The sequence below is a fragment of the Micrasema longulum genome, unplaced genomic scaffold (genome assembly GCF_059751315.1).
Source record: "Micrasema longulum isolate JH-2025_06_02 unplaced genomic scaffold, ASM5975131v1 h1tg000772l, whole genome shotgun sequence".
In the NCBI taxonomy this organism is placed as follows: domain Eukaryota; kingdom Metazoa; phylum Arthropoda; class Insecta; order Trichoptera; family Brachycentridae; genus Micrasema; species Micrasema longulum.
The window spans coordinates 49,559-64,016 of NW_028277966.1; the positions used below are offsets into that span (position 1 = coordinate 49,559).

Below are 14,458 nucleotides of genomic sequence, written 5' to 3' on the forward strand. Positions count from 1 at the left end.
TATGTTGATTTAATAGCCATCTTGTTAGCACCGTCTCTCTTTAGCCGGGGTAAACAGAGAGAAAAGAACACCTTCCCACTTTATCTTTATTCTTCAAACATACACGCTAGGGCTCCCTAAGTCTCGAGACATTTTCGATATTGAGACTTGCGAGATGCTAGTATACAAATTTCGAGACCGGCAGTACGATTCTGAACGCCTCTAGAGGGTAGAAAACGCATTTCTATCAATATTTATCTTCTTTTTCGGGTTATTCCGTATAAGTTGGACTCGTTCCGATGTTTCGGTTACCATTGCAGGAGCCATCTTCATGGCAAAACTAATAGTTTAGCTAGATAGGTCTACATAACGTAGATCAAATTATCTATAAACGGTACCTCTGACGAGTAAGTGTTTTTGTGAATTTTTTTAACTCACGCATTTGCTATTTTAGTGCAATATTTTAATTAGACTGAGGCTAGATCGGCCTCGTGGTGTAATGGCCAGCGCGTTTGCCACCATGAGAGAGGTCTCGGGTTCGATTCCTGACATGGTTGGAAATATTGATTTAAAAGGGTGTTTTCACACTAGAATCATAGTCCTTGGACTGGCACCTGAAGCGTAAGACTGATCATCTTGCCATCATGTAACAAAAATGATCAAGATATGCCGCTATTGTTGCACTAATGCAGTGCCCTATGCACCATTAGGTGCGGAAAGGGAATAATGAAGATGATGATGGGGCTAGATCTCGTAGCTCTGTCTGGAGAACGATGGTTGCTGGCTGCTAGCCGACTTCACCCGTAACTAGTTGTTGATTTGATAAAATGTTTCTGTTATATTATTTTAGCTAGGCTATTGTGATCTATGTGTGTTTGGTGATACGGGATAGTTTTTTGGTATGTTTTGTATTCATTTTAATAAAAAGTTTGATTAATAGTATGGTATGATGTGATTAGTATGGTATGAGGTATGATGAACTACATTTACTATTTTTTATACAAATTATCGTTAGTATCGAATAGTCTCGTAGTCTAGAAAAGTCTCATGATTTCGAGCCAGTCTCGGTCTCGAGACTTAAATTTGTGTCGAGACTGAAAGTCCTAATACACGCACACTGATTATCCCCACTTTTGATATTATCCCCTATAACTCAGCCCTCAAGTAGTTATATATTATATTATTTTTATTAACATATATCACTAAATTTATGTCAAATAAGAATTCCTATTTTCTTTTAACATAATATTATAATGGTGCATCATCTTGATTATGCTTACTCCACAGGTGCCAATTCAAGGTACCATTTTAACTATGGGATAATCGCCCGTTAAACAGATATTAGTTTCTTTGACTAAATGCAAGTCACTTAATTTTTCATCAACTAAGCGGAAATATTAATTTTGTTGCTGAAAATGAACCAAAGTTAAATTATTTACATTGTTTAAACCACTGTGCTACAAGTGCTGTGAATTATATTGGTGTCAAGTGTTTTTTTAAATTAATTTAATTTGAATAAGGTTTTTAGAAAAATTATCACATCCTCAACATGACGGTTTTCTTTAGCTAAGATAATAAATATTTATGTTTATTTTCATTGCATCAGTAATATCTATATATTGTCTAAATTTTATATGTGTACAAATATGATTGCTCCGGATGTGCACACTTAGAGTAAAATTATTTAGGAACCCCGTTACAATTACTATATATTTAGTTAGTAATCAGTGTCATCATCCGTTCTCTTATCCGCACCTAATCGGGCTCTAATCACAGCGTGTTAGCGATGATTTTTCAACAGAATTTGTTTCAATAAAATCCCTGTGTTGTACTCTGATGCGATCACAGCCGGAATATCCATCATCAGTCTGGAGCCCTTTGTACAACTGCAACTCTCTTAACTTGTAAAGTATTCAGCGGAAATTTTTACGCTCCATACAGTTCATTCATTTACTCTTTTGTTTTATAATGAATACCTAGGTTACCAATAATTAATTACTTCTCGTTATTGTAATTATTTATCTAGAATTAATAGATATTTAATCTTTCGAATGTACTTTTTTAAATATGAAAAATATTGTAAGTAGGTAGTGTTTTTTTTTTACTTCCAAAATGAACTGCATTTATTCATTAATGCAATATGTGCACTTTGACTATCAGATAAATGTTTACATTTTCATTTTTAAAAGGGACCTATTGTTTTAAATTACAGATTGAGAAAAAAAAACTTTAAAAACACCGGACTAAGGTCCTAATATGCGTTATTAGCATCACATTATTTCACAATTCATTAGTGTTATTGTAAACCCTTCAATTAAAATACCCTCACTTTTTTTTATTTATTTATTGTTATTTAAATGTAAGAAATGTTTATTTTATTTCTTTTTTTTTCATTATTGTATTTTTAAATATTTAAATAGGTGCTATGTTAATGGTTCCATATAGTATTAGTATATTGAATTTGAAATTAATTAGATGAGGAAACATGTAAAGATTGTCAATATGATTCATGTATCAATTTGTTTAATATTATTTCTATTATTAGTTATGACCAACAAACATATTTTATTGTCTGTTTTTTTTATAGTTTTTTTAAGAGCAAGAGAAACCTGGGCTGCAATTACAAACGCTATCTTCATCGGCACATATCGAGACGGTATAAAGTACAATTGATCTTTACATACGAAAATGTGTGTATTTGTATGAAAATTTAAGTATCTTCGCCGGTAACCTGTAATTGAACACGTTTAGAAAAAAAAATGTATGCGTATTATATTTCTCATACAGAAAACTTAATTTTACTTTATAGATAAAATTGAAGAAGCACATTATCTTTCCATTGTAAAATGGGCTTTGGGACAAATTTAATGTGTAGGTATTGCATAGGTACACATCTACATTATGAAGTTTGGTGGGTATTTATTCACCCTTTTTAACAACTTCGATGTCATCATCATCCCCTTATCCGTACCTAATGGTGCATAGGGTACTGAATTGGCACACCAATCCCAGCATGCTCGATCATTTTTTTGTTGTGATCAGTTTTATGTTTCTGGGGTCAGTCCAGAGACTACAAAATATTGCGGTGTAAAAACACCTATTCAAATAAATATTTCACGTAAACGTGAGGCCATTTAATAAACTAAGTTAAAAAATACAAAAATGAAACTATACTATGTTTAACTTAGTTTATTAAGCCATGTCAGGAATCGTGGGCAAATGCAGATAACACGAGGCAGATAAATGATGTACCTTCTAAGTCAATAATTAATTTCGTCCACTATCTCTAAGTTTTTGTACTACGCACCTGCTAGGCTTTTATTGATACATTATTATCACACGTATTGAGAAACTCAATTAATAACATTTTAATTATCAGATTGTATAAATAATTTTATTTTGCATCTTGTTCCGCGATTACCAAAATAATCAGATTTTTTTTACAAATTATCTAGCATAATAAATTTTTCCAAAATAAATATGACATACCTTAAAAGCAAAGACGTGCCTTGTAAAGGCTTTTTAGTGAGTTAAGTAAAAAATTCAATGCAATATTATTGTTTCTTGTATTTAATGTATTATAAAACATAGCAAATTAATTAACATAATGTTATGTGAAATCAACTAACATATTAGGCAGTTACTGTCTTATCATACCATAAATTTTAATTAACAAATCTGTAAAATAAATATTAATTATGTATAATAAATAAATTCATTTATTGATTTTTTTTCTTCTGTATTATAACTATATCTATGATTATGATAATAGTTCATGCAATGCCTATTAAGCTCTAGAAATTTATTGTGTGACTCCATTTTAATGTAATTTTTTTGGTAGTCATTTGGTAGGTATTAAAAAATATAAGGAATGTATAGTTTTAAGAATAAATAAATTTTTATACATTTTTATGTCGGCAATTGCGATTATATTATAAATCAATTAAACATTAAGTGACAAATTAATATGTATGCATTCATTCATTAAATAAAAAATAATTGAGGAGTCCGACATGCCAAAAAAATACATTATTTCGAGTATGTCCAAACGTTTGCAGACCAATCAAAGTCCAAAATTTTTGCAGATGATACAAAGCTGTATGCTAACCCACTTACTCGCTCAACTTAACTACAGCAAGACCTGGACAGTATTCATGAATGGACCAAGAAATGGCTTCTCACACTCAATGTTAACAAATCTACAGTTCTTCGTATTGGCTCGAAAAACCCCAAACTTATATATAGTCTAAATGGTGTCTAGATTTGAAAGCTGTGAAACACCAAAAAGACCTCGGAATAACAATAACAAGGAATGGGAATGTCACATATTAAACATTACAAAAAATCCAATTCAATTATCTACTTGATAAAAAAAACCTACTCTCGAATATGGGTTTCAGATATAGAATCCATACTTTGTTATGAATATCAACTTGTTGGAAAGAGTTAAAAGACGAGCTACAAAGTTGTAGTCAAGCCTGAAACGGCTTCCATATGTGGAGAGACTGGAAACTCTCAGTCTCACAACGCTGCAGGAGTGGCGAGAAAGGAGTGACCTGATAGAGACATACAAGATACTCAACAGTTATAGCTGCCCGAATTTGGATTTCATTGTCAGGCCTAAACAAGACGCTCGTCTTCGAGGCTACAGTCTCAGGCTGGAGATAACTAAATTCAATCTAAATCCATGGAAGCATTTCCTGAGAAATAGGGTTGTTGATGGTTGGAATAAGCTGCCACAGGAGCTGATCTCAATGGGTTCAAAAATGGACTAGATTTGTTTCGGAAAAGTTAAAGAGCGCCAGCAACTAACTCTCGTTAAAATAGATTTAAGCATATCACCTTAAGCAAAGTTGCTCGCTTAAAATGAATATAATAATAATAATAAGACTGGATTCCACCCTTTAGAGCAGGCGTGGGAAACTTTTCTCTAGTCTGGGCTCCGGTCCAGATTGCTAGTTTTTCTTTGAGTCGCGGGCTGGAATATCAAAATAACCATGCACACAAAAAAAACATGTACATCGCCATAAATATAATAAATTATGGGTTAAGATTTTTGGTACTTCTCCATTATACATTTACGTAACAGTTAAAATATTTTTTTATAAACTAATTAATGCCAATTGTGAACAGAAAAAGTATTTTGTCGAAAATCAGACATAAATCACCAATGCAATAGAAAGTTTACCAATGTGTCGCATGTTGGGTATGTACTAAAAGAGAAATCCTAATATATATTTAGAATCTCTCATTTTTTGCATGTGTAATGACTACACGGCACCGTAACGCACGGATGTTTTTAAAAGGGTAAGGGAAAGGTTTAACAAAAATTAAAAAGACATGACACGCTCACATGATTGAAATCATTTTCTTGATACTGCAGTCCTAGTTCAGTAAAATTATATTTAACATCACACATACTGACACTCTCTGAGGCCCTTAGTTAAAAGCTGTATCTTGTTTTTATTGAATATGATATGGTATCTTTTGATGATAATAATAAAGGATAATTTATTAAGAACCATATTTGTGAAAAATTAACCCAAGCTTGTTGATAATATTACTTATCTTGGTATCATGAAAAAATCAATAAATCACACACACATTCAATGTTTTGAGTTAATGTTAATGAGTTTTGTTTTGGTATGATCAAAACTCCACGTTTCCGCGGGACAGATCAAAACGTCGCACTGGCCGGATTCCTGAAATGTTTGCTATTAAAGATGGGTGCTGCAAACATTGATGAATCATTTTAGCTATTATTGTCATTCTAGTTATATCAGTATACTAAGAAAGGTGTAAGAATAAATATTTGAGTGAACCATGACTGATATCTGGTAAATAAATAATATTGCTGGGAGTTTTAGTATTTGTTTTTGTAACAAGTTTTGAGTAAACTTTGTAAGTTCAAATATTGTAACAATGGGAACGAAATAGTCTCAAGGAAAATAATATTTCTCTAAAATCTAGTTAAAAGTTAATTAAATAGTATGTTGGATCGAGATATCGATACCATTTTTGAGAATGATCTACATCTTAATAGCTGGTATACTGCCCAGAAAAGCGCAAGGGCAGCTTTTCGACAAAAATCACAAAAGAAATAAATATTTGACAATGTTCTACATGAAATTTCAAATCATTTGATATAAAGCAAAAAACATTAAAAAAATATTTCAGTAGGTACATAAATGATATAATGGTTTTAAAGATTTTGTAATAACACAATATCCAGAGATTTATAAGCAAAAACACAGTGTAGATATGACACATACAGGTTTTTAAAAATTTATTTTACTTTTTGTACATAATGCTGATTGTACGTTGGCGAGCTTATTGCCAAATACCAATTTATTCCAACCAACCGATAAAATAAAATTTTTATAATTGAAGTTACAAAACATATTCAATAAAAAATGAAAATAAGATACTCGTATCTAAAAATAGAAATAACTCTATTTGTAAATAAATTACCTGAAATCAATACCATTACACAATAGGGAAAAGGAAAAAAGAGGAAAGAGGAAAGGAGGAGAGATTAAGGAAGAGAAAGGAGATGTGATTTAAACAGAGATACTGTAGTAACATCTTTGATGGTGGATGGGAGATGATTCCACAGTTGAGCGGCATGGACACTATATGAGTTAGAGAAAAAAGAGGAATTGTGGATGGTTATTAAGAGGGTGCTTTGAGAATTAGAACGAAGAGGTCAAAGCCCTATGGGAAATTAGGTATAAAAATGTATTCTTACGTGCAGTAAAAATTAGAGCATTAAATTGTACAGCGAAGTTTCTTAAAAATATATGAAAAAAACAATCAAAATTATTTTAGTAAAAACAAATTACTTTACATGATGCCACTAGTTATTCCGAATCAACCAATGATAAGAGAGTTGTAATAGATTTTCCCGTTTACGTTAAGTCAACTGACGAATCAACAGAACTCACCGTGAAGAAGGGAAAGAGAACTTAAGATGTCACACGCGAAGTAATTTCAAAAATACAAAACTTTAAAAAATCACAGCGCTAATAATATGTACATAAAAATAATTTTTAAAAAGTTTGGCTTAGTTAAATAGTCTATTAAGAAATAAAAAAAAAACTTTTGAGCATCCTTATTGACATACTGTATTTTTATTTATGATTATTCACAGATTTTTAAAATTGCACAGTTGATAAATACTAAAAAGTGTCATATCTCAAAATTGACTTTTGCAAATATCTGCCTTTTTGTTTACGACAGCAGTATTAGTGATCATTTTACACATTGTGTAATATTCACCATTCTGTCTATGTTGAATATCCATATTTCTTCAATTCAGATTTAAGATGTACTCCGTTTATGTATTTTATAATCAAACTTAATAAACTCCCTAATGCTGAAAACCGATACCTGTCTGCAAACATTAGAACATACTCAATATAATCTCGGTTGTAATATTACATATTAATAACTTCTGAGGGAGTTTGAATCCAGTTCATGCCTGCGAAAATTTGGACAGACCCAAAATATTGTTGATAAAACCAGCTGGTCCAAGAAGAAGTATAAAAATGAAAAATATTTTCAGGCATTGCCTAGTCTGTAGGTGAAATAATTAGGTCAGAATTTCACCTGCATCAATAAGGGTTTCAGCTCTTTAACTTCACAAAGATCAACAGATGGAAGTATTGAAGGAATACAGATGTTCAAACATAGGCAGAATGGTGGATGTTACAGTGTGTAAAGTGGCCACTTAAACCAGCCAATAACAGGTCATAAGTCCTGTCAATGCCTAGACTTCTATTGCCCTTGTATTACATGTTTTTCATCTCTGTTATAATATGTTCATATTCAGTGTGAAAAAATGATGGAAAATAATTCTTTAAATGATTTAAAACACTTTGTTTCGTTACACATATTTATTATTTTAAATTTATTTTGATAGAAAGGAGCACCAAAATCCATATTTGCTCAATATTATTAACTCAAACTCTTTCACTGACTAATTATACCTGTAAATATATCATCATATTATAATAATTTGATCTTCCTAAATATTACTAATTGCACATATATATATATATATACATTCTAAATTGACATCATCCTAAGAGTTTGGCAAATAATAATTTCAGGAAAGCGAGAGAACTGTCATCTTGAGGTTTGGTGCTGTCAGGATAAGCTTGCCCAAACTTTGTAGGGTCTGTGTCCTCTGAGGGGGCTCCTAACACCACAACAGAAAAACATACCAAAGCCAGGATCATCTGTTTGACAAAAACAAAAATGTGAAATAATTTCAAGTGTTTGGTATTCACAAAAAAAAAACTGTTTATGAAAATATCATGTATTATGTAAAAAAATAATAATCATAATATGCACTAACGTATAATATGTCAACACGATATTTCTATTCTAGCTACACAAAAAATATGGCAAATATTAAGCCTTGCCCTATAGTTTCCCTTAACAATAATATTTTAAAAAAGAGAAATCACGATACACATAGAGAATTATTTATTTCTCTGTAACTCGTTACCGTAAATATCCACAGTACTAACCGGCTGCTGTTAGTTTTGTTATTCATGTACTTAATAAAATTGTGAAAAATCCTATCTACTTATTCAATAAATTGGATTACTGTTCTCTCATCACATGTGGCAACATTATAAACCGTGACCTCTAGTATGATTTGCAAAAGCGCCAACAGCTACGCTACTAAGTATGCTTATCTCAACTCAATTTTCTTTTTCCGGATTTTTATTTAAAAGTAGTCACCGAGTCGAAAACACTATGTAGGATTCTGGCTCTATTTCACACAGAGAGCTGTGTTCTTCATCCGCCCGGATATGAAATACTTAATAGTTTAGTATTATGTTAGTTTATTTATGTATTTTTGTAGTACTTGTTTCCCCTTTTTAGTATATGTCTTTATAGGTAAATTGATAGTCTACAGTAAAGTAATTAAAAAATAATAAGACGCTTACCAATTGAAACTTCATGATTGAGCTTTATGATAAAACTTTTGTATTAGCAGAGAGTTATTAACAAGAAAACTGTATTTAATGTAACATAACATCTATTTGAATCTCTTTTATATATTGTTGCAGTTGGTAGAGAAGAGGGAGTATTTGTGTGACAATATTTGAATTTGAGTGTTTACTTCCCACAAAAGTTCACAACTAATAAAACTAGGCATGAAGACAAACATTTACTAAGGATACTGGAAAAACTTCTACATATTAGATAATATAAATCTTAGCACCTACAACATAAAACCAGATATAATAATACCCGTATTATCTTTTCCATGTGTTTTGGTAAGTATTTAAAAAAATATTTAAAATAAAACAAATTTTTTCAGTGACATAGGTACTTTAAAATAAATACATTTGAATATAATTTTTATTACAAATCAAAATTTCTTTCATTAAAACTTTAAATATGCGGTTAGTACCTACTACCGTTTAAAGTGTTGAAAAAAGAGGAAAATTGTAGGAACTCCAGCGCTTTCAGAACTTTGGGACGCGAACCTGACTTGGGAGGATGTACTGGAGCTGGCAGCCGACAGAGATGCTTGGAGGATCTTCGTGAACACCATATGCTCCAACTAGGGAGCGGACATGGAATGATGATTTTTTATATGTTTATTACATAATAATGAATAATATTTGATTTGAATGATTTTATACAAGTTTATCCAAAGAAAAATTTTCCCAAGAATTTGTAGAATATAAAAGGAGCATCATCTTGAGGCCTTGTATGGTCAGGGTGAGGTTGGCCTATTTGTGTGGCATCACTATCTTCTAATGGAGCTCCCAAAACCAGCACTGACAGGTACACTGTTGCCAGAATGACCTGTAAAGATTTTAAAGTTGTATTTATTTTTTGCATTTTTTTATATGGATGTTTAAATTAAGGGACGTCCAGGACCGTGAGAACCTGTTGCCTTGTAAAGTAGACACGAGGGAGGCATCTGCAGTATTTGGCCCAACCAGACGTATCGTCTTTGCTCGATGACAGTCGTCACCAGAGGTTGCTTTCTAACAATGTTAAACCACAGCACATGGCTGATAGTTCGTCCTTAGTTCGCCTCTAAACTACAGGACATAACCTTGTCTCGGGGTTGCGCTAGAGTTGCCACCTGACAAAGTGGCCAGGGGAGATTTTGTGGATACTGTATGGTCCATCTAAACAGCGGACATAGATTGAGAAAGCAGAGAGGTAAACAAGAGAAAGGAAACCAGAAGAAGTACGTTAAACAAAGGGTTAATGAATATTACACAATAACCAATATGCAGACAAGGCAGTTGTCACTGTAACCAATTACATACTAAATTACAATAAAATGGCTGAAGGGGGGCTGCCAATTTCCCCATATGAAAAATAAATTATCGACAATATAAATGAATTACAATTAAACTATATAAAATATGGAGAAAGGAAAGACGAAACTACCAATTTCCCCTTTAAAAAAATACTATGTTTTCTATTTTATTTTGGTCCAAATCAGCACAAAAATACTTATTTATTTTTGTTGCTTGTTTGCAAATAAAGCCCATTTTTAATGTAATGTTATATTTCCACTTATATTTGAAAAAACACCAATTGTTGGTCCAGCTCTCGTAGTATAGCAGTTTGCACATTTTACAACAATGCATAAGCTGCAAGGTACGAGTATTTCCAACTGGGTTCGAATACCTAGTATAAAATAGTAGTTAATTGTGAAATAGATGTAACAATCTTTAATGTAAAAAAGTAACACATACGTTGAAAAGTGACGAATAAAAAAAAAAAATGGGTGAAATTAAAAACAGGAAAATATAATACGTCAAGATCAAAAAAATAGGATCAATTTAATATTTTAAATTCTGGAATTAACTTTTATAAATAATTATAAAAGTTGTTACTTGAAGTTGCAACCTGATTTTTCTCACATAAAACTCCTTTGATTTTAGGACTGCAATATTACATAGTTCATGGAGTGGCCCGTAAAGCATAAGACTGATCATCTTGCCCTCATAAAACAAATTATTATAATACGATGCGCTTACTGTACCAAAGCATTTATGCATTATGATTTTATGCAAAACAATATAAAAAAATGCTCTACAATGCCTATTATTTTATTTTTCCTTTATTTAATGAGGAATTTCAGCGGTTTTTTTTTTTAAAAGAATTTGTTAATAGACTTTCAAACTAAGCCAAAAAAAAATTTAAAAATTCATGCATCATATTCTCATTGCTCTGATATTTTAAAGTTATGGAATTTTGAAATTATTCCGCCCGTGATCTCATTGGCTCTAGTCGGTAAGTTATTGCGACATTTAAAAGTAGAGCCCCGTAGCCATCAAAATATATATACTAAGCCTTGAAATAAATCGCTTCCCAGAAATCTATCACAACACACATAAACGCTGTAATTGATTGGCTGGTTCACAAGAACTTGTGTCGTCATTCAAAGTACTTAGTTTTAAGAAACTTCGGCATATAATTAAATGCTCTTATTTTTACCCCGTGTGATTTTTTTCAATATCCAATTTCCCGTAGCCCTAAACATTCTGACTACCGATACGTCAAGATCAATCAAATTAATGCATAATTAATAAGGTTAACAAAGTTTTTTATATGGATAGAAATACACAGACACTTCAGAACTTGCCTATGGGTCAGTGGAGTGACTACATCCACAAAATATTAAATGTAATTGTAAATAATAAGAAATTTGGGTTTCTGAATAAAAAAACAATGATTAAAATAACATACCAATAATAATTCCTGATGTAATTTCATTTTTATTTGATTTTGTATTAGCACAAGGTAATTATAATTATTAATTAATAGAATTATGACAAGCTTTTGGAAAGTAACATGAGATCACTTTGGTCTTTTATATAGTTTAATATATTGTCAGTGTGTCAAGATAAGAGGGAGTATTTGAGTAGCGATGTTAATTTGCAGTCTTTGTAATTATCACAAGTTGATGAAAGTTTAAAATAAATAATTGCTGACAGTAAACGGAGAAAATGTATCTATGAAAAATGTGTCAATGAGTCCACGCAGTTTCTTGATTTTAAATCTAGAATATTTTATTTTCAAAATGAACTCTTATCCTGCTAACCAGTTTCATCACATTTGTGACATCACCAGAATTGTGCCTGTTATTTTCACCACCATGTTATTTTTGTATGTAATTATGTACTTATTATATGTAAAGCCAACCTTTCACATACATTTAATATTACATAATGACAGATTATAATTCCTGTAAATGCCTAGACTTCCATATTTTCTTCTCTAAAATGTTCCCCATCTCTGTTGTAATTTGTTAATGTTGTTAAATAATGTAATTTTTCACTTTCATATACAAGTTTTGTATTTTTTATTCACTTTTTACAACTTGAAAATATTATTTTCTATCTATACTGATATTATAAATGCGAAAGTGTTTGTTTGTATTTCCTTCACGTCTCAACAGAGTGACCGATTGATATAGTTTTTGCATAGGGATGGCCGGAGAGGTGAGAAGTAAAATAGGATATTATTAATACATATTTAAAGAATTAACTTTGTGATCAAACATTTTACTAAATGTTATAAAATATTTATAGGCAACCACTTACCGATTTTTCTATGTCTACCGGTTTCGAGGCGTACCCGTCTCTTCGTCAAGACACCAATTAAATCAACATGCAAAACCCACTATAAACCTTCACCGTAGTTGTAGCACAAAAGTATAAAACCAACATGCCGTGCATTTTAATAGGCAACCCCTACAAGCACTGATCAGGTTATGAAAACATTTTATGTTGTGGGAGAAATAGTTGAATATAGAGGGAGAGGTGTGAGTTTAATAGGTATAGGGTAACCCTTACAATGGAACATCGTATAAAGGGCTATATTGAAAGGTTGTTTAATTATTGATCTAAGGAACATTCTTTTTTAAAGCTTCTTTAATGTGAAATGTTTTCATATTATTTACTTTCAACCCTTTATTATTTGTATGTAAGATTTCAACTCCTATGTCTTTATTAAAGTCATGATTGAAATTCATTGGGTGATTTGCGAATTCGGATAAACTTTTATTGCGAAGACATCTCATGTAGTGGGTTTTGCATGTTGGTTTAATTGGTATCCTGACGGAGAGATGAGTACGCTTCGAAACCAGTAGACATTGAAAAGTTGGTCAGTGATTATATACAGATATTTAATAACATTAAGTAAAATAGGATACTTATTTTTCATCCTGAATTATAAAAAAGCACAGCAAAAAAAATATTAACAATGAGAAACATTTAAGTGATTTTATCGTAAAATATTTCATTGTCCTTGGTCTGGTACCTGAAGCGAAAGACTGGCCACCTTACCTTTCCATAACAGATGGTCGAGATACGCTGCACTTAGTTTATCAATGCAGTGCCCTATGCATCATTGGATGTGGATAGAAGTATGATGATGATGATAGTTACATGATAAGAGACATGAAAATCACAAACATTAGCCAAAATGGCGAATGTGGCATAGTATGTAAGTTGAACAACCAATAACAGTTCATAAATGCCCAGATTTTCACATTTTTAATAATTCCTGATATGAATTATAATTTCATCATATCTGTTGAGATATTAGTTAATATATTTTTTTTACCTTATTGAGCACAGCAGTAATTTTATTTTGAATAAGTTTGCTTTGAATTCCTATCCGAAGAATAGTTTCTTTAAGAAAATGAGTTTTAAAATCTTAAAAGGTTCAATATCGGATGAATATTGCGGTATGGCGCTGGCAGGTTCATTATCATTCTCTTCATCATCAGAGTTTTCGAATCCCAAGTCGAGGAAGGGTGCAGCCATGGATCCCATCACAAAGCACACGAAGAAATAGACAATCTGAAAAAGTTATGAGTATAATATAATATATATTAGGGTGTCCCAGAAAAATTTAAGTTTTATTTTTTTAAAGCATACCCTCTAATTTTGTTTGAATGATGTCAAAACACTTATAAATAAAATTTCACGTAAATTGAATCACGGCAACCCGTGCCGACTTGCATCGGAACTTGTCAGAACTTACATAGTACGGCGCGCGCGAACTAAGTGTTAATGTGCTTGTTATGTCGTGTTTGTTTTTATAAGTGAACGCATTGTTTTCGTTGTGTCAACATGTCTGTGGAGTTACGCAGTTCTAAAAAGGAAATATTTTTGGTTGGGGATATAAAACATCAAATTACAGGTTCTAAACTTCTCTCTAATGGACAAGTGCTGGCGGTTTTATTTTATAATATTCGCAAAGTCAATTTAAGCGTCTCATGAAAGTGCAAATCTTACTATTTGTGAGTGCATTATTTATTGGGAAAAGGCACGTATACTGACTAAATCTTTACCTAACTGTGTTAAGAAACTTGTAGCCTTATACCAAGATTAGAGAAATTTGCAAAAAGATGCAAACAAAACTCAAGGTGTGTTTGAGCAGCGTCGACAGGAGTTTGTTACAAATACAAAAAAATTGT

General features: G+C 31.6%; 1 long non-coding RNA gene across 2 annotated transcripts; it reads right to left on the minus strand.

Annotated features, from left to right (window-relative positions):
• Positions 1-7,244: 7,244 nt before the first annotated feature.
• On the minus strand, positions 7,245-11,809 carry LOC148279068 (uncharacterized). 2 transcript variants are annotated; one of them, XR_015822991.1, is made up of 3 exons: positions 11,719-11,809; positions 8,940-9,810; positions 7,245-8,219 (listed from the first exon to the last, which is right to left on the minus strand). It is a non-coding gene; the product is annotated as an uncharacterized LOC148279068 (long non-coding RNA). The 2 variants fall into 2 exon arrangements; XR_015822990.1 differs by lacking the exon at positions 11,719-11,809 and having other exon boundaries at positions 8,940-9,029.
• Between the last annotated feature and the right edge of the window lie 2,649 nt (positions 11,810-14,458).